This window comes from Panthera leo, chromosome B4 (assembly GCF_018350215.1).
Source record: "Panthera leo isolate Ple1 chromosome B4, P.leo_Ple1_pat1.1, whole genome shotgun sequence".
In the NCBI taxonomy this organism is placed as follows: Eukaryota; Metazoa; Chordata; class Mammalia; order Carnivora; family Felidae; genus Panthera; species Panthera leo.
The window spans coordinates 108,001,279-108,022,442 of record NC_056685.1 but is presented as its reverse complement, the minus strand read 5'-3'; the positions used below and the strand labels follow the sequence as shown (position 1 = coordinate 108,022,442).

The following is a 21,164-nucleotide window of genomic DNA, read 5'->3' as shown; positions in this document are numbered from 1 at the left end:
AGGCCTATTTTAAAAATTAAAGAATTTAATTTTGTTACCCAAACATCTTTACAGTAATGGAAAACCATAATTGTGTTTTTAATCACACTCACACTGGGAAACTAGCTTTATGGGGCAACATATTTATTTGAATATGTTCTCCTTCTAGTTAATAAACCTCTTTCTTTTTCTTCATACTTACTAATTTTGAGTAAAAATGTAGCTCCAACCCCCTACCACTATTACAGAAATAGATATGAAACTCTGGTTACAATATCTTGACTCCATTTGAATTCACAGTACATTTGAAGTGTGTGTGTGTGTGTGTGTGTGTGTGTGTGTGTGTGTGTCCTGACAAGATTTTACAACCAGACTGAGGCATAGACATTGGGATAATCCTTCAAGCTTTTTCTGCTGCTGTTTTAATAGCACTTCATGTATTTCCAAACATTTAAATGTTGTTTTCGATCATTTACAACATGAAAATATGTTGCTTCTTTTTCATGGTAATCGAAATAAAATAGAGAAGTCAAAAACATAAAGGGAAATAAAAAACAAAAACAAAAACATAAGTGTGTGATAAAAACCTGAGTCATTTGCTGGGGGGTAAACTAACCCAAATAACTCACCCGTAACAGCAAGTATAACTGCTCTGAGTGAAAGGAAAGGAGTTGGGTTGAGCAAGGCAAAGTAGTAACTTTAGTTTTAGCTACAGAATATTTAGATACAGCAGGTGGCAAAAAGATAAAAAAAAATAAAAAAAAAACATGCAGACTGGAGGATTAGAGAAAGGAAGGTGAAGAGCTGTAACCCACATTAAGGTAAGGAAGAGACGCCTAGTCAGCACAGCACCTGCCAAAACAGGGCTCAAACCATGGCATGGCAATATGGCACAGGCACTGTGAGTCACTCCTGGTAAAGAAACATCTGGAAGGTTGGAGGAATAGTCTAATCCAGGACTCTAGCATGTGAAGTCTTAGCTGTGTCCACCCAGTGTCACAGAACATAGCAGGAAGAGCTTCAGAGCCTGCTAGATGGGAATAAGGTAGGAAATCAACTAGAAAACTAAAAAGTAAAATGAAGAGCAAGAAAAGTGGTGGAGAGAGAGAGAGAGAGAAGGCAAGCTGATGAGTATATATATATATATATATATATATAATAACATGTATGGGAGATGGATAATGTGTGTGTGTATATAAGTATGTGTATCTATCTATCTATCCATCTATCTAGCATCTATCTCACTCATACTACAGTTTTCAGGTAAATTTCCAAGAAAAGAACCATTTTTCTTGCTGCCTTTTTATTCTAAACTTCATTCTAATCTGCAGCTTCCCATCAGACAAGACAAAACTACAGAGTAATATTTAATGACCATTGGATATTCTTGGAGAGTTTAAAGAGACTGCTGAATGTGCCTTTCTTTAGTCACAGTTTGACCTTTGCCTTTGACTTTCATACTTCATCATTTCAAACTGCTACCTGAACTCTCAGCAAGTCCACTATGATTTCCTCACCTTTGCCTTGTTAGTGGTGATAATTAGGAAAAATTCTTAAATGGAACAGTAGGAGAGATAGTCTCTCAAGTCCTTTACATTTATAAGAGATACTAACATTATTTTTTGTGTCCTTTTATTCCCTTGAGTAAATTCATTCTAATCCTATTTATTGTAAAATATATCTATATATATATTTGTGCCATCTCTATGCCATGATTTGACTAGATCCCTAATATACAGCCACTCCTGTCTACCAGGGTTTTCTACCTGTTCATACACTGTATTGACATGAATCTCCCCTTCTTAGCACAAATCAGTGCTTTTCCCCTCTTATTTTCCTTATTAAACCCCTCTATTTAATGGGGTTTACCTTCTGAGTTCTGGCTTCCAGCAGACTAAGAAAATGAATGATTTGGGACACCTGGGTAGCCCAGGTGGTTAGGCATCCATCTCTTGATATCACCTCAGGTCTTGATCTCAGATAGTGAGTTTGAGCCCTGTTGGGAAAATTAAAAAAAAAAAAAATCAAAAAAGAAAAGGAATAATTTATTAAAATATTAATGAGTTAAAGTGTTTGCTTAAATTTCAAAAACAGCTTCTATACTTAAAAATTGGGAATAAAGACAACATATAGGTTATATTTTTCTCAGGGTTTTACTAACCTCATCCTGCAGAGATGTGCTGCTTACCCTTTTAAGAAACTCTTGCTTTGCCACTATTACTGAGAGAATTATGTACTATCTTTCAGATATGTTGAGGTAGAAAAAAGTTTGAGAACTAGTCCCCTAAGTAGTTAAGTGTGAAATCTCCATGTCAGTTGAACTCATTTTCAGGCAGGCAACCTTTGGGAGAAATGTTAAAAATCATGACTTTCTATTTTGCCAGAAGAAAGATTGGTAGAATCGGGGTAAAAAACTAAGGACAGTAAGACAATCAGGTTAAGACCAGGCAAATTGATAAGACCGCACCCAACTTCCTTTGGGTACTCTTCAGTCTGCAAATAAATAAATCAATAAATAGCACTGATATTTCATCTAAAGTGCTTTGTCATTAAATTAACAGGTAAGAGGATTTATATTTTAAAAAGACAAATGTTAAATTAAGCCTTAAAATTAAAGAACTAATGTTCATTACCAAGAATATCACCTTTTGTCTTCTACTGAATCATATAATAGTTTCCAGAAAGAAGATATAGATTTACACAGACCTCCACTATGGAATATAATTTGGAAGTTTGAATTGAACAGACATATACATTCTTATTTTCAGAAACCGCAAAAACCACGAAGGTATCTCTCACCTTCATGGTTTTAGATTGAAGCAGTAAAAGGAATAGGAGCTCTGGTGTGTCTGTTAAATTTTTATTTAAGTAAATGTTTTATTCAGATGATTGAATGCACACATCTCAATGCACTAAAAACTTGCTTCTGAAAATAATATTTTCTAATCAACTAGACTTACATAAATCCTAAGAACTTCATTAGCAGAAGTACCTATTGAAAATACTTGTTTATCCGTGTCTGTTACTGAATGGTATGTAATAATCAACAAGCACTCGGAGTCTGTCCTTTGTGGAATAATCCATATTCTTTTAAATATGTCAGCGTTGTAGTTTGAGAAGATGAGTACTCTATGTGGATCTCTTGAGATCCTTCAGAGCCCTCAAAAACTGAATAATTGACTGATTTTTTTTATCCTTTCATATGCACTTGTTTTGAAGTGTACATGGCACAAAGGAATGGAAATATAACTCCTACTCTTCTCAGATGTTTCAATGTGATGTTATTAATGATGTGAAACTTTAGCTCAAAGTTAAGGAGTCTCAGATATTTTCCTTCTCCAAAGAATAAAACTACCTGGGTAAGTACCTAAGAAAGTAGATAATTCTCCTGCATCCATTACCATGAGAAAAAAAAGAGAGTAAATAAGATACTGGCACCATATTCTCTTTTCTAATTCAATTTCAGTTCTCTTGGTTGTATATTTCCTTTATTCAACTAATTAATATATGCAATTCTCTCCCTCTCTCAGTCTCACTACTTATCTACCTACCTCCTACCTATGAGTCCATCTGATCAACCCATCTAACTAATTGTTGACCTATCCAAACATCCACCCTTTGCTTTGTTGCTCAAAATACATGAGGTAAGAAAGAAGACATCATTCATGTGTATACATACATGTAGCAGTCTGTGTGTATCTGTCTATCCATCAGTCATAAGACCCATAGAAATAAATATATGTAGAGACACATTATGTACACTCACAAACATATTTGACTATTTTAATTTTTATTATTTATATCATTTCTCTTCCTCTTTTCTGTGGACAGCCACGAGAACAAACGTGTTACTCTGACCTAGTGCATTTAAAAGTAGGGGAGGGAGAAAAAACATAATAAGAGAAGTATGGGATTTTCTAGAAAAGTTCTGAATGTCTTTGCTTCATAAAGTCTTTTCTTAAAAATTGCTTCAGTGGGGCACCTGAGTGGCTCAGTCAGTTAAGCACCTGACCCTTGATATCTGCTTAGGTCAAAATCTCATGGTTTTGTGATTTCAAGCCCCACATCAGGCTCTGTGCTGACTCTGCAGAGCCAGCTTGGGATTCTCTCTCTCTCTCTTTCTCTCTGACCCTCCCCAGCTCATGTTCTCTCTGTCTCTCTCAAAATAAACTTAACAAAATTATTTTAAAAATTAACAAATAAAAATTGGTTTAGTAACATGAGTGCTTGTGCTGTTGCAGTAGAAATAAGAGAGTGTAACAAAGTATTTAAGCATAGGGGAAACACCGTTTACTAGCTCTGTACCTTGGGCAAGTCACTTAATTCTTTTGTCCTCAGTTCTATTGTCTATAAATGAGGGATAATAATGGCAAATCTTTTACGGGGCTGTTGTGAGGACTGAATGCACTAATATTTATAAAGGGTTTTGAACAGCAGTTGGCACGGAATAGACACCCTATGCATTAGCTGTTACTTATTGTCTAAATACCCTTATAGGAATGAAAGCACATGAGAAAAGAGATTTGTTTTTATGTTAATTGCTATTTCCAAGAACCAAGAATAGTACCCCAAACACTGAAGGTATTCAACAAGTCTTATTTTGAAGACACAGTATAGTGTCCTAGTTAAAAGTAATGATCATGAAGACAGACTCCCTGCTTTAAAATCCAGGTTACAATAATTATTAGCTGTTTCACTTATGCAATGTAGTTAACTCTGTTCTTTAGTCACTAGATCTGTAACATGAAGATGTAATTGCTAACTTTGTGTGTCAGCTTGATAGAATCACAGGTTGCCCAAATGTTTGGCTAAACATTATTTTTAGATGTGTCTTTGAGAATGTTTCCAGATGAGATTAACATTTGAATAGGTAGAGTGAGTAAAGCAGATTGCTCTTTCCAATGCAGCGGGCCTCATCCAATCAGCTGATGGCCTGGATAAAACAAAATCAGAGGAAGGGAGAATTTGTTGTGCCTGATAGTTTGAGCTGGAACATTGGTCTTCTCTTGTACTCAGACCAGGATTTACACTATTGGCTCTCCTGGTTCTTGGGCCTTTGGGCTCAGAGTAAAACTAATACTTCACCTGATGCTAAGAAAAATCATTCACATGTAAATAGGATGTGCTCCCTGGAGTTGCACAACCCAGCAGCCCTCACAAGAGCTATATAATTGTTAACAATTACCAATACTACTGTTGGTAACCAGAAGTAAAGTTAGTAAATATTTTATGGCCTAAATGATACTGTTATAAGCCAATTGTAAAGCATGTCTTATAAACTGCTTACGTAGCTATATTATTCTTTAAAACACAGTTGGGGCTATCTCTATTAATTTTTCCTGCCTTGTTTGATCCTTTGGATTTTGCTTTATAGTGACTATTGATTTTTCCCCCTAAAAGAGATTGCCTTTTTTTAGCTTTGACTTTCCTTTGGAGCTATATTTTTTCCATGTCTACATATTCCCATGATGCCTTGATACTTCCCAAACCTACAAAAGTTGAAAAGCTTCTTGTGTGATATTTTCACAATGCATTTAATATGAGTGCACTTTCCTACAGTCTTAGTGCCTTGTCATGCCACCCTTCATTGCCTACCGCTGTATACAAAGTAATATCATGTTATAATTTTACCTTGGGCCTATCTGTATTATTACACAAGGTGTAAACTTTCTCTTTAGGCACAATTTAGAGTAAATGGTAAAATTATACATGGCAGTCTAGATTTCATCCTTGTCTAGAAACACCAGCATTCTCTTGAATTAGCAAATTAGGTACATGTTTTCCTATGAGTTTTGGCAAAATAATGGCCATTAATGGCCCAGCTGGACATGTTATTACTAATAACCCAGAGGATTCCCTGCCTTTTGCCAAATGCCAAAATTGCATTACCTCTCTAAAATTTCAAATTTCACATCCACTTCAGTTAATTTTGGTCTGCTGTGTGTGATCATTTCTCTTAAGTCATTGAAATTTCTCAGACCAACCTGTATTATCGACCAAATATTATATATTTTCTTATCAGGGACAATGATGCAGATTTTCAAGGACCAAATTATTCTTTTTTTTTTTTAAGCTTTGGTTTGATTTTTTTTTTTTTGTAGGTATTCTACTCTTCAGAGTTATGGTTCATGTCTCTGTTTTGCAACATTATTATTCCTCTCTCAAAACTATTTTTTTCTTCTACAATTAGTTTCCTGGAAGAGGAGTTGTTGTTGTTGTTAATTAGTTTGCTTTTTCATTTCTTAATACAGTTCAGTCATTAAGATTTTGAGGAAGCTTCGGAACCTCAATTTTAATCTCTGCATTTTCTGACTTCAAAGATTTGTTCTTATTTTGCAGTTTTGAAATAAGTTATAACTTCTTTTTTCTTTTTTAAAGTTTATTTTTAGAGAGAGAGAGAGAGGGAGCACAAGTGTGGGAGGGGCAGAGAGACTATTTTTATTTGTCTTCTTAGACTAGATTGTAAATTTTATAAGAATAGGATTTTTTTCTTTCTCTCTGATGCTTTGCAAGTACCTGGTAAATAATAAATATAGTAAATATTTGTTTGAAAGAATGAATCAACATGAGGAAAAAGCTAGTCAACCAAACTTTTCTTTTGAAAACATCAAGATATTTGCCAATGGATATTTTTTCCCTAAATTTCAACTTTAGTACAAGTTGATGGTCTGTGGTGAAATTTCCCTTAATAATATTTATTTGTATAGATGGAAATCGTTGTTAAGAGTTACTCTCTCTCTGTATATTTTTACATAAGCTGGGATTTCCAAGTGTATCTCTCCATAAGATGTTTTTAGAAAAATAATAAAATATGATTACAACACACAAAGGTATACGTGTCAGAACACACTTAGAGGGTCATCTCCTACAAGGTTCATAAACAATCTGATTCATGAGTATATTTCTGTGCTGAGTTCTAATAATAAAGTCAATTAATAATTTTAAAAAATTGGCCAACAAAGAAATAATGAGTTGGCCATTAGTGGCCTCAGCACAGGTTGGTCTGAGAAATTTCAATGACTTAAGAGAAATGATCACACACAGCAGACCGAAATCAACTGTCATAATCCTCCATCCAGCCCCCCTCACTGTTCTCATACTGCCCATCTGGTGAGTCCTGGGAGGTGAACTTAGGAGGTGAGGGCAGGGGCCGGGACTGGATGCTGCTGGCCTTGTCGATGGGGTTGGGGTGCAGGGAGCCGCCCCCCTCAGGCCCCAGGACAGGGGCCTTGGTCCGTCTGAAGAGCAGCGAGGCATTGCCATGCAGGAAGGAGGCCATGTGAAGAAGTGGATGTGAAATTTGAAATTTTAGAGAGGTAATGCAATTTTGGCATTGGCAAAAGGCAGGGAGTCCTCTGGGTTATTAGTAATAACATGTCCAGCTGAGAGGACTCGTAGATCCAGGATCTATGTTGACCAGCTGGCCTTTCTACTTCTGCTCCTGCTCTTGCTCTGCATGGCAAGAAAGTTCACTCCTTTTTTTTTTGATCATGAACCTGGACCAGCAGGATTCATAATATTACATGCCTTCAGTCAATAGAACAGATGGCCCAGTATCCTTTAAAATGGAATCTAGTCAGGGCACCTGAGTGGCTCAGTCAGTTGAGCGTCCTGCTCTTGATTTCAGCTTTGGTCATGATCTCACAGTTTGTGTGTTCGAGCTCAGCATCTGGCTAGCTGCTGTCATCTCCGAAGCTGTTAGCACAGAGACTGCTTCAGATCCTCTGTCACCCTTTCTCTCTGACCCTCCCCCACTTCCACTCTCTCTTTCAAAAATAAATAAAAGCATTAAAAAAATGAAATCTAGCGGAAAAAATACTAAAGATGTGTTGTGCCCTTTTTCAATTTTCATGTGTTAGGTAGATCTCTGGGGTATCAAATGGTAAACTAGGGCTCAACAACAACAACAACAAAACAAACAAAAGGGAATTGAAGTAAAGAAGTTTATTACTCAGAGGTCCTAGAGAAGATACATGGTACACTTCTAGGGGCTACCAGGGAGGTTAAGAAAGGGTACAGGCAGAGGGTGCATCAGGATTGGGAGAATATTCCTTTGGTAGGATTTGTGGGTAGTGTACTTTGGGGTTCCCAGGCAAAGGCTGGATTTGTCAATTCAAGAAAAAATACTGGAGTTTTGGTAAGTTTTGCAGGGGTTTATCAAAGGAAGGCACTTGGGGAAGGCCTTGGAAAGTGCAGGACCATTGGGGTATCACATTATGAACTTACATTTGCTGTGGCTCTGTGAGCTGTCATCTAGGGCATGTACTTACTGGAGGGGCTAGTGTCAGATCAAGGTATCTGAAGGCTGTTTGTCACACAAAATTAAGGTGCAGACAACGATATTATGGAATGGCTTAGCTAAACACTTAATAAGATGCTTTTGGAAATTTGCATTTTCACTATGCGTCTCTTTACTTGAAATTAAAACAGCGGACCCAGGCTTTCTACCTGTCCCCCATTACCAAGCTGGAGGCCCATATAGAGATGGTACGGTGGGGAGAATTGATGACTGGAGAACGTCCTTCCTACCCCAACCTTCTTCCAGGAAGCTTATGAAGTACTTTTCTCCCTGTGTCATGACTTTCTACAGAGGGATTTTCTTGGCCAGCCTCAGTCTCCAGTAGCATTGAGAAATGTCTACCCACCAAAGGATTTTCTTGTCATCCTTCAAAACCCAAGATTTCACTCCCAAAACCACTTTCTGGAACAAGAAATGAATCCTCTGTTGGGCTGAAATCTTCAGATAAGTATTCTGAAGATCCAGAATCTGAGCAAGAAATGTTTCTGTCTTAACTTATAAGAGGTCATTCTGCCTAAAGGCTTCCCTCTATGTATCAAAAAATCTGATGGAAAAGCCTCCAGGAATAAGTAGGCCTGTCACATCTCTTTTCTTATCATTTTGCATTATCTTTCTTTCACTTTAACAGCTATGAATTAGGTGATTATACATTTTCCCAATTCAAGACTTGATAGAATTAAATTTTAGGATAGAACTTTATCATTACGTGATTTGTTACAATTATATGAGTGAACTATTTCCATTTTATTGGACTCTTGAGGTTGTATAAGTATGGTATTATGATGTTATTAAATTTCCAACAATGCCACAAGTTTATAATGGGCATTTTGCATGAGTAGTTGAGCAACAGAATGGATTTTAGACTTTACAGACCATTTCTGCTTCTTTATAATTTATAATTGTGAAAGTTGCTTGAACTTTACCTAAGTAGTTTTTTTTTATTTGTTTAATGAAATAAATGAAAAGACATGGAGCCTCTTGAAAAATGCTATAAAGGAAAAGCAATTCTTTATTATTGAAATGACTTAAAAGAGGTCAATCTATCTAGAGGTTTCCCTCTGTGTATCAAAAACCTGATGGAGAGGCCTTGTGCCACAAATAGGTCTGTCACATCCAGAAGTTTCTATTTTCTTTATAAAAACTGAAACTGTAGGCCTCATTTCATTTTATACTTAATTAAATGATTACAGTGGGCAACCTATTTGCACGCTTCCCTCTCCACCTTGTTTGAGAACAAAGAGGACATGTATCCATTCTCTTGTTTTTCACTTTTATTTCTGTTTTCATTCTGTGTAAGACTTATGGCTCCCACTTCTTTGGGCAATTTCAATGTGTTGATTTGAATTTTAAGGTAAACAGTGTGAGGTGATAACTTTACAAGTGTTATAGTCCTGTCAGGGGCTGCTAGGATAGTGCTCTTAACACACAGAGATGGACAAATGAGAGAGGGAAGAGCAAGAAGAAAGACCCTTCTCATTTTAGTTCATTATAAGTAGCTCAAACTGAAGTTTCATACCGTGGTTTTGTGTCAAAAAAAAAAAAAAAAAAAAAAAAAAAAGAAAGTAAATATTTATGGCTACCAAAGACTAAGTAGAGTATCCTTTGTCAACTATACAGACCACATCAGACTGAGGTTAAATTTCCTATGTCTACTCCTTAGAGCATGCATGTAACTTTTAGGAGGGAGGGATGAGATGGCATGGACTATCTATCTCTCACAAGAGAACATAGCAGACATGTGTTTCCAACCAGCAGAATGGAAATTGGAAACACTGTCTCAACCCAGCTCCTCAAGAAAATGATGGTTCCTTCTGAAGGGAGGAGAAATCAACAAAAGGTTGAACAAACATGTGAACAGAGAGATGAGTAGACCACAAAGAAAGGAATGGTGTGAACATAGGGGATGCTCAATCTTTGAGGAAAACGGAATGCAGCAGCATATGTTATGAATAAAATGTTTGTGTACAGTGTTATATTTTTCTAAATCAAGTCGTATTCCTAGGAAATGTGGATACATTTGAAAATGCTTTGTATAAACTTAACACTGTTCATTCATAAAATTGAAATTAGAAAGAATTTGAGGGAAAATGAAAACAGAATATGTTTTTTTTACATCTAAAAGATAAGCAAAATATTAAGTTGGATACTCAGACATGTTTTGTTAGAGTTGAATAATTATAATTACATAATTACTTATATTTTATATAATTATATAAATTTAATTAGTTTGATATTAGTTTTAAAGAAAGGTACTTTGATTTTAAAATCTAGGAAATCCAGAAAATTTTCCCAATCGACATGTTGTATTTGCTTTCTTAACTTTTAGTTGTTATATTACTGCTTTAAATAGATTATCCATTTCACATACAGCATATTTTTGGTTAGAATAATATTGTTTTTTTAAATTTACACAAAATTTAACTAAAATGGATGTAGCTTAATAGAGTTAGTGAGTTATTGGCCAAACAAAGGCTTAAGTGAGTACTGAATTAGCTTAAATTATTCAGAAGAATGCTTGAATTAATTTTAATGGAAAAAAAAAGTATTTGTTGAAACCATTGGGATAGCAAATCCATTGATGGATAACTATTAAGCAACAATTTTACTCAACTCGAGAGTATCTACAAATGGCTACTTTTCTCTACAAATGACTATCTATTTCATTCCCATTTGTAAAGTCTGAATGAGTATGCCAAGGAGTTTGGCAAACAGACTGGGGAAAGGGGCAATGAGAGAAGAACTGAAGTTTAGAGAAAAGAGAATAAAAAAAAGAAAGATGCTTAAGTCACAGGGAAAGCTTGAATGAAAACAATATACCAGCTGGAGTTTGAGAAAAGAAACTCTTGCATACAGTTCTGGCAATATTACATCATCACGACTGCTGAACATTGATCCTTTCAGGTCATGGGAATCATGTGTGTTCCTGCTACAGAATCTAAACAGACGAACCAATGGGAGAAATAAGTTTAGATGGCACTTATAGATAAGGTGGTGTTCTCTTGGACATTCTAAACTCTCATTCTTATCAACGCCTTTTAAAATTTGTGGTTTATATCCTTTTCACTCCAATGTATTTACTCATAGAGTTCTCTTTATCAGGAATGTATTTTCATTTCTATGTGTCTGGTACCTATTTACAATTAGAGCTAATATCTTGTCACTAATAATTCAAATTATGTATAATTGTTCACATATACTTTATTCCTCAACTAAATGGTTAACTCTTTGTGCCCCAGAAACTAATCTTAGGCTAATTACTATCAACTTATTTCTAACATAGTTCTTTATGTAGATTTATAATTTGTAGCTGCAGTTTGAATAAATCATTACTCTCACCAAAAACATTATTAAGGATTATGATGTAAAACATGCTAGCAGGCACTGATGAAAATGAAAAATGTGCAAATATTTTAACAAAAACTTACTGAACACCTATTACCTGCCAACAGTGTATAAGACTCTGGGGATACAATTGTGAACCAAAATAAACAGGGTCTAATTTTTATTCTAAGAGATCAGAAAGATGTTAAATAATCATACTAGGTAATATGTAGTTAAAAATTGAGGTAAGAGCTCTGAAGAAAAGAAGCACAGTTGTTTCATATAGCTTTGAATTGTGTATTTTCTACCAGAGAAACCTGGTTTCATTCAAAACCAGAGGTTTTTTTGTTTGCTTGTTTTCCCTACATACATTTTACACTACATACATTTCTCCAGAGATTATCTTTTCAATCACATGAGGGAACCATACTCCACTTCCTGTAACTCTAGATGGACCTGTGCTCTAAGTGAACCTAATAGACGACGTCCAATGTGCTTTTTGACTGTGACAGAGTGTTCTGGGCCCTCTTCTCTGTTTGACTTTTCTGTCGATGTTTTCTGTGGATGTCCACAGGGAATTCTCAGCTCCAGTGTCCTAGGTGAGCCTACATGGCAAGCCACACACTACTGAGAGGGAAAACATCTAGCTTTTTCACTTTGAAGTGTTGGAAGATCACCAATTTGCCTTTTAGTCATCTCATCTATAAGGAACACAATTTTCAAGACTGAGCAAATGATTTCCCAAATGCTGTAGGCACCAGACTTTGTTGTAAAGGTTTAAGTTACAATAATAACAACAACAAAAGTCACCGTGGCTAATCATTTCCTTTAGAAGTCAACTAACACATGGGCATTCACATGGGCAGAACAAAGTATACTGGCCCAGAACTGACACTCTTCATAGTTCCCCAAAGATCTTTCACTTTGCTTGGCTGACTCGGCAACTCCAGTAAAGTGCAGCCAGACTCTAGTAAAAGAAATCAAGTGAACACTTTGCTTCCTCTTACTTTTGCTGCCGTTTTCATTTCACCACCCAGCTTACAGATGAAATCTATTCCTCAGCAGGCAGTGCTTGCACAAATGAAAGATAAATGTTTCTTCTATATAGGACAGATCAGTGAGACTCATAAAATATTAATGATGAAAGCTTTGGGAATTCAGTATATCCCTGACCATAGGTTTTTCTTGACAGTGAAGCACAGTCACTTTTAACGAATTTTTTTTTTCTGTAAGATTCCTATCAAGAATGATATGAAGGGAAAAGAATATATGATTTAAGATTCAGATGAGCATAGATTTTTTTTTGAGAAAGGTAATTTTTCCGCCTTTCATTTTCCCTCATGTTTTGTGTTCCTTATCTGCCGTAAATTTCACTGAGTGATGTTGTGTGGCTGATTTGACTCTTGGAGCTGCTCCTGTGCCCATGAAGAAAACTGCTTGGGAATAGTACAGAAAGTACACATTTATTATTATTTAACATGCAGTATAGTAATAGCTGACATTTGTGTAACTGAAGCAATTTATTTATCCAAAAATTTAGGATGTGTTGCGTGTGTATTCAAATATTTATCAGTAACAAGGAACTCTGAATTTTTTCAGAAAATCAACATACAGATATTTTTAATCTGATGACATTTTGTTGTCTTGAAAATCCTTCCATAACCATTACAAGTTTATAGTTGTTTTTAGGGTTACTATCTCCCTGTAGAATGCTTAGTTGATTAGCCTCACCTTGAGATTTTTTCCAATATATGCTTTCACTTTACACAGAAATGAAGTTTGCTATTATGACAGGCTGAATAATTACATTATATATTTAAAAATGTATATTTATATGTTAAATATTTAAATATCTATATTAAATATTTGAAGCTTGAATATTGGAAATGGTCAAGAATAATAAAATAATTCCATCAACTAATTTTTTTTAATTCTTTGAAATTTCTGTGCTAACAAAATTATTTGTAACATGATTCAAAATATTTAATCACAATAAAGAACAGAAGTATATAAAATTAACTATTGTTCATAATAATGCCTCAGAAAGAAGAAAATCACTCATATATATTATAATTTAAGTTACATCAATAATGCCATCTAGTATGTTAAATATCAAATAGGATAAATTCTCATAGTAATAACATTATTTTTATATCAAAATAATATTTATAAAAAGAAAACATATGACTTAATACACTCAGAGAAATTATCTTTACTTAATTACCCTTTACTTAATTGAGTATTTTTTTTCATGTATATCTCTTCTCAGGTACACCTCTGTGATATTTTTCCTTAGAATATATGAGCAATTATCAGCCAAATATAATCCTTATAAACCACTAATAAGCCCAGGTCTTGTGTTTTCAGTGTATGTTTCAGTTTCCATTTGGTGATCTGCATACAAGGTTACATCATCAGATTCCATTTGTTAATCAGCCTTTCAGAAAATTCATCAGTTCTTACTGTAGAAAAAATCAGATCTGTTAAAATCTATCTTGAAATATAAGGTCAGATCACTAGTAAGTGGAAACAGTCAGAAGGCATAGATCATTACAAGACATTGTAAGACATCCAGGTCTTGAAGGATGTTATACAATTTTCAAAACACATACAGTTCTTTCATAATTGCCTGATCATCTGATTACCACTTCTAGTGTCTGGACTCCTATCATCAATGTGTTCCATCCATAAATTTAAAAACATAAAGTCCATAGTCCAAATGCCGTGTTGTGGCCAAATACCAAAAGCTTGTTAAAACTTGACTTACTGTTACAGTGTTCTGCAGAGCAAATTTCTTGGAATCTGTAGTGAGGCCTCTTTTTTTTTTTAATTTTTGTTAATGTGTATTTATTTTTGAGAAAGAGAGAAAGCAAGAGCAGAGGAGGGACAGAGGGAGACACAGAATCCAAAACAGGCTCCAGGCTCTGAGCTGTCAGCACAGAGCCCCATTTAGGGCTGGAACTAACCGTGAGATCATGACCTGAGCAGAAGTCAGACGCTTAACCAACTAAACCACACAGTCTCCCCTATAGTGAGACCTCTTTAAATGCCACCTCCTTTCTGCCTGACCCTAATGATTGAGTGGTAATACCTCCATATTGACAAATAAGTTTATTTGAAATAAGATTATCAGAATGACTACTACCATTTTAAAGATCAATCTGTGGGACACCTGAATGTCACAGTCCATAGAGTGACCAACTCTTGATTTTGGCTCAGGTCATGATCTCATGACTATAAGATCTCCCTCTCTCTGTGCCCCTCCCCCGCTCGGGCAGGTACACATGCTCTCTCTCTCACAAAATGGATAAATAAACTTTAAAAGATCAATCTAGAATTGCAACTATTCTTGCCATATGTGAGAGCTACAGTATTAATAATGGAGGAAAACTACAGATATCCCAGTGAAGGTGAGTATGTAATTGAGCACAGAACATCTAAACAGAGATGAAAAAAGAAAAACCCAAAAAACTAATGGAGATACCAGGCGAGACAGAGGAATTTGTGCTTTAAGAGCATATGAATTTTCAAACTCCAGAAAATAACATTATTGTCTTCTTGGAAGTAACTACATAGCCCAGAGAAGCACTGAATTTTTAAAAAATGTATATAAATAGTACTTTTAAGTGTAGTCAAGAAAAGTAATGCAAAATAACAACATATTTGTTACTCAAAATATCTTTGCTCAAAGAATGCCCACATGACTTTTAAAGACATTATCTTTAGAGACTTCTCTTCATGTTCTCATTTTCTTATAGCTGCACAGTTTTCTTCTGAATAACCTTGTTACATGGTATGGCGAACTGCAGTAGCAAACTGTGTTCCAGGCAATGAATTTCTAATGTTATAGCAAAAACATTCTCTTGAATATTGTAAGCCTTTATACATGATGGAAAAATCAGTAATGTAGACATTCGTAACAAAGTACCCTGTGCACTTTTTAGGTGAAGTGAAGCTAGGTAATATGGACTGAAGTCATTTTCAAAAGGCAAATAATCCTGTGCTTAAATGAAATACTATAAAATATATCTAATTTATTTACTACCCTGAAAAAAGCAATTGTAATGTTAAAAGATATATATATATATATATATATATCTTTATATTGTATAATATATATTTCAAGCATTTAACTACTTTTAAATAATTTTACTTAATGTAAAGGGATAGGCTATGATATACAACAAAGTTAAAATATGTATATATTCTGTCAATTTAGAAAATATTAATAAATATGAACATAATGCAACTACATGGGAAATAACAAATTATCTAGAATATGTTTATTTTACTTTTATTAATAATAAACCAGAGGAATATATTAGTAATACTGGACTTTCTTTTTTATAGTGTATCAACATTTTCTGTACAGGACAGATTATGACAGCTTCTCTCTTAAGGTGAGATTGGTTATCTGTCACTCACAGTAAAATTCTGAGGAGCTACAATTTTTTTGTATATTATCAAAGCTATTTCATAAAGTCAAACTCATGCCTAAATTGGAGCTATTTGCTCATTAATTTTATGTAAGCAGATTTTATTCTTTCAATACTACTACTTTCACAGTAAAAACTCTAGAGGATGTTTATTGGAAATTTACGAGTTTATCAAAGCATGTATTTTGATATTTTGAATTAAACTTGGAAACATATTGACACTAGAAGAAAAAAAAGGTCATAGAACAAAATTACAGTATACAACTAACACAATTAAGGTATCTTCCAGAGTGTATTAATATCTTTAAATCCTTCCTAAAATACAAGTATCTTAGAATATCTTAATTCTCATGAGCCATCCAGATTTTTGTGTTAATGTTATATGTATTTTTGCTCTATTATTCCAAAAGTTGAAATTATTATTATAGTTTTGTAAATTAATATTATGGAGGATTTACTCACATATTTCTCACTTTCTTTTCGCTCCATTCCTTCTTATCAGAACTTCCACTTTATCTCCCTTTGTGAAATATGTTCTTTCAATTTTCTCTTAGTGGACATGATTCAGGTTTTTTTTTATTTTGTCTGAAAGTACCTGTATTTTGCTCTCATTATAGTAAATTAATATCCCTGGAATGTGAGTCTAGATTGTCAATAATTTTTCTGACACCATTTAAGGTTTTATTCCACTGTTTTCTGGAGTCTATTTATTATTGGAAAGTCAACTCTCTGCCTAATTGCTATACCTGTGTCTGAAATTTGCTATTTTTCTCTGGTTGCTTTTAAAATCTCTTGATCTTTGGTGTTCTGAAGCTAGTTATGATGAATCTAGGTACAGTTTTTATATATCACACTTCAGATTTATTAGCCCTACAGTATCCGAGCAGAGATGTTTTTTTCAGCAATTCTGGAATTACTCAGTCATTATCTCTTTTAATGTGGCCGCTTCCATTTTTCTCTATTCTTTATGTCTCTTAATTTTTTTCCAAATCATTTCATAGTTTTTTTTTATTTTTAAGTTTATTTATTTTGAGAGAAAGAAAGAAAGAAAGAAAGAAAAAAAGAAAGAAGAAGGAAAGAAAGAAAAAGAAAGGTAGGGCAGGGAAGGGCATAAAGACAAGGAGAGAGAGAGAATCCCAAGCAGGCTTCGTGCTCTAAGTGCAAAGCCAGACATGGGATGGGGCTGAAACTTAAACGATGAGATCATGACCTGACCTGAAATCTGGAGCTGGATGCTTGACCGACTAGCCACCAAGGTACCCCCATCACATAAATTTCTTAATGCCACGTTCTTTGAATCCATAACCAATTCACTGTGTTAATCTACATTTGTGACTTGTAATTAATCTCATTTTATTCTTTTTTTATACCCTTGTGTTAACAAATTCCATTAGAGGGTTTTACAGATTTAATATTCTCTTCTTTCTTTTTCTCATGTTCAAGCCAAACCTCTAATCTGTGGTTTTGATTGTACTCTCTGTTGTTCCTGGTTGTTTTCACTTATAAAATCCTATTTTGTTTGTGTGTTTTTGTTTTTGAATACAATCTCAGGTATGCGGAATATTATTGATGGGAATTCTTTAAGGCTAGATTTGGAGTTCTATTCTTAAGGTACAGTACTTGCTTTTACTAGTCCCCGACAGGGGCAAGGAGGCAGCTAAATGCTCTGTTTTAGGTTTTTAACTCAACAAACAGCATGGGTTCATACTTCAGATCTGTGATGAGGACTAACTTGTTAATTCTTTGTTTTTTCTCTCCAGCCAGCACTTAGGACAAGATTTCATTTCAGAATTATTTTCCCCATGAGGTTTATTTCTCATTTTATCTGGAGAAGGGACTTTTATGCTTTTCACTCTGTTCCTCATGAAACAGTCAAAAGGGAAGCTCAAGCTTTCTAAGAATTGCTAGAAGTTCTCACCTAGAAAGCTGGCTTTGGAGATGACTTACCTCTCAGGGTTTCTGCTTTTACTTTTATATGAGTCTCTACAGATTTCCTTTTTATTCATATCAGATCAAGGATACTTAAAAATATATATACAGATGTGTTTGTACATAATTTTATTTTGATTGTATTTATCTTTTCATCACAAGCTTACTCTGGCTGTAAGATTCAATATACTGGCTTGAAGCAGAAAATCAAGTGTTGTGGGTCTATAAAGATGCTAATACTTAATTCTTTACACTTGGTAGAGTGTAAATGGTAATATTTAGCAGAAAAATCTGTTAAAACTTTAATTCAAGCTATTTTCCTTCCTAGACTTTGACCTTTCCCTTCCATCATTCTGATATGCTTCTGTTACTTCTTTCTCTTTCCTGAAGCAAGGACTTTATCACATTAATCTTGCTAAATTATTAAACCCTGTCAAGAGAAAAAGAGTACGGTTTTTGTTTGAATCTGCCTTTGAAGAAAATAAAAGAAGCATAATTTGTGTTCCTCTTCTAATCTCTTAGACTCTTCAAATGCACGATATTAATTTTATAGCCTTTGAGATTCTTGTAATTATCATTAATGCTTACTGTTTAACCAAGTGGGCAATTCATAAAATACACATTCAGGCTCTCTAATGAAGTTACCCATATGGTAGCTGGAAAAGGGAGCTAAAAATGGCAATGCACATACACAAGTGTTTTCTTTTCTTTATTCATGTGAAAGATGTATATATAAAGTCACTGTTGGTGGCACTTTCTGGTGTAAACATTTCAAAAATTTCTGTTTACTACCTTTGGAGGCTGGCACTTTCACACTGGTTTAAATCAGCCAGATTTACTTGTAGAAAATAGCATTATGTTTATGTGTTATGTGTTTTTTTCAATAAAATCCTTTTTATTTTACCTTAAACTGTACCACATGGTTATTTTCTTGTCTGTATTTTCAAAAAAGATGTGAAAATATCACTGCAAAAAAATTCTATTTATAACAGGCTGTCCTTTGAGGGAAGAAGGAGGAGATTTTCAAACTAAATTCCAATCCATCAGTACTGAGTTCATTTTCATAAGCTATTTTATTTTCTCAATTTTTATTTTTACAACAGTATGTAGGAACGATTAGAATTAGCAGTAATTTGTGTCTTCCCAAATATTTGTAGTGCATATGGTTCCTTTTTCCTTTTTTAAAATGTTTATTTATTTGAGAGAGAAGGGTAGGGGCAGAGAGCAAGAGCGAGAGCAAGAGTGAAAGAGAGAGAGAGAGAGAGAGAAACCCAAGAAGATCTGGGCTCTCCGTGCAGAGCTGACACAGGGCTCCATCTCACGAACAGTGAGATCATGACCTGAACTGAAATCAAGAGTGTGATGCTTAACCGACTGAGCCATCCAAGTGTTCCCATTTTTCCTTTTAATTAAATTGAGAGGTAGAGCCCTTTTAGAACACTTTCTGTTTATTGCCACTACTCCACTTCCTATGGCTCAGCCAAAGAGTTAATAACAACGTATGAAGCAGGAGAAGGTATGCTATTCAAATACAGTGGGATTAGCCAGTCTCCAGTGAGATATTTTAGTGCACGGTCGTGCGTTGCAGTATGAACTATCAGCCTACAGAAAAAGTTAGCCCTTCATAATTCTTTCATCACAGTAGATATGTGATCCCACATTACTGTCTGTTCTTTCCAATAAATATGGACTCCTCAGGAACTGATCAGTCATCTTGTTACTTTTGATTTTATTTCTTCATGTAATGTTAGAGTAGTGAAACATTCTCAGTTCAAAATGTCTTAATTTTGATCTTAATATGATAAAATTTATGAGCAACTTCCCCTTTCCAAGGGCAGCATTATCACAACACCATCGAGAGTCTTCAACCTTCAACCTCAAACCAAAATGAGAAAACCTTTATGAACAGTCTCTTAGTTAAAATTCTCAGCTTCTATGTTTCCACATTCCATAGAAATTACTGCTTTGCGTAAAACCAGGAAGTAAATATTTCCTTACAGATTAAATACCTCAATATTGATCAATATTTTTGCATGTGTGTTGGAAAAGGAGGAAGCCCATTTTGTAAGTATAAAATAATCAGGCTGAGAATGACTCTGTTACTGACAATAATGAAAGCGTGTCCATGGTCTATGGATTTCAAGCTTTATAAATACACAATATACTAGAGGAATTATGTCATGAGGGAAAAGAACAGTGACTTACTTGAAGAACAACTTCTATTCTCATAATGGAGAAATGCCACAGAAACAAAAAAAAGTAACCTTTTCTGAGTGGTCTCTGCACCTCAAGCAAAACTAGGGCAGGCTTGTTCTGTGGTAGTAAGAGTTCTAGGAGGGAGAGTTGGAGCATGAAGGGCCTACTGAGTTCTAAGCTTAAAATTGCACACTATTAATTCTATAGCATTCTTTTAGCCAAAATATATTAAAAATTCAGCTGGCATTCATGTGTGGGAAAGAGACTACACCTCTTGATGGGAGACGTTGCAAAGTCATGCTGAAGAGGGAATACGTACAAGGACGGGTAAAGAATTCGTCACATTTTGTCAGCCAATCAACCTAGATTCACAAAAAACATAAGGTAAAAGTAATTCATTGCCTCACTTTCAATTAATTTAACTTTGTTCTACATACTCCAGAAATCTGGAAGGACATATTTAGAAATAATAGCGCTGCCCTCTAAAATTCATTAGTAACATTGGCTTTACCCTGTAAATGCTTAGGTGTAACCAGTGTCTTAGATATAACAGACCTAAGAGATAGGTTCATACTAAAAAAAAAATACCTAAGACATTGAAATTAAGGACAATTTTGCTCATTTCTTAATTTATAATAAGAAGTATAAGTATTATTCAAGATACACACACACACACACACACATATGCATAATCAGCAAAATCTCTCACTATAGCCAAGTAATACTAAGCATACCACAGATATGCCATCAAAATTCACTTTCACAGAGACCAGAAATAGCCAAAATGCATCACTTGAGCACATTTCTTCCTTATAGGCAGACAAATATAGAAATCAGAATGGTAGAGGTGCCTGGGTGACTCAGTCCGCTGAGCATCCAACTTCAGCTCAGGTCATGATCTCACCGGTTCATGGGTTCAATCCCCACATCAGGCTTTGTGCTGACAGCATAGAGCCTCCTTTGGATTCTCTGGTTCCTCTCTGTCTGCCCACCCCCTTCCCCTT

The 21,164-nt window shown here is 34.8% G+C and overlaps 1 protein-coding gene across 13 annotated transcripts in view; it reads left to right on the top strand.

Annotated features, from left to right (window-relative positions):
• The window catches only part of MGAT4C (MGAT4 family member C), a 221,676-nt gene that overhangs the window by 159,510 nt on the left and 41,002 nt on the right, over positions 1–21,164 (top strand). For 8 of the 13 annotated variants that reach the window (XM_042947292.1, XM_042947297.1, XM_042947287.1 and 5 more), the window contains one exon: positions 15,950–15,999. The exons of 2 other annotated variants lie outside the window; for them this stretch is intronic. The gene's annotated coding sequence lies outside the window, so the exon portion shown is untranslated. Of the gene's footprint in view, positions 1–3,198; positions 3,339–3,509; positions 3,624–15,949; positions 16,000–21,164 lie in introns of all 13 variants that reach the window. 3 more of the 13 variants (XM_042947291.1, XM_042947288.1, XM_042947293.1) reach the window with 3 other exon arrangements.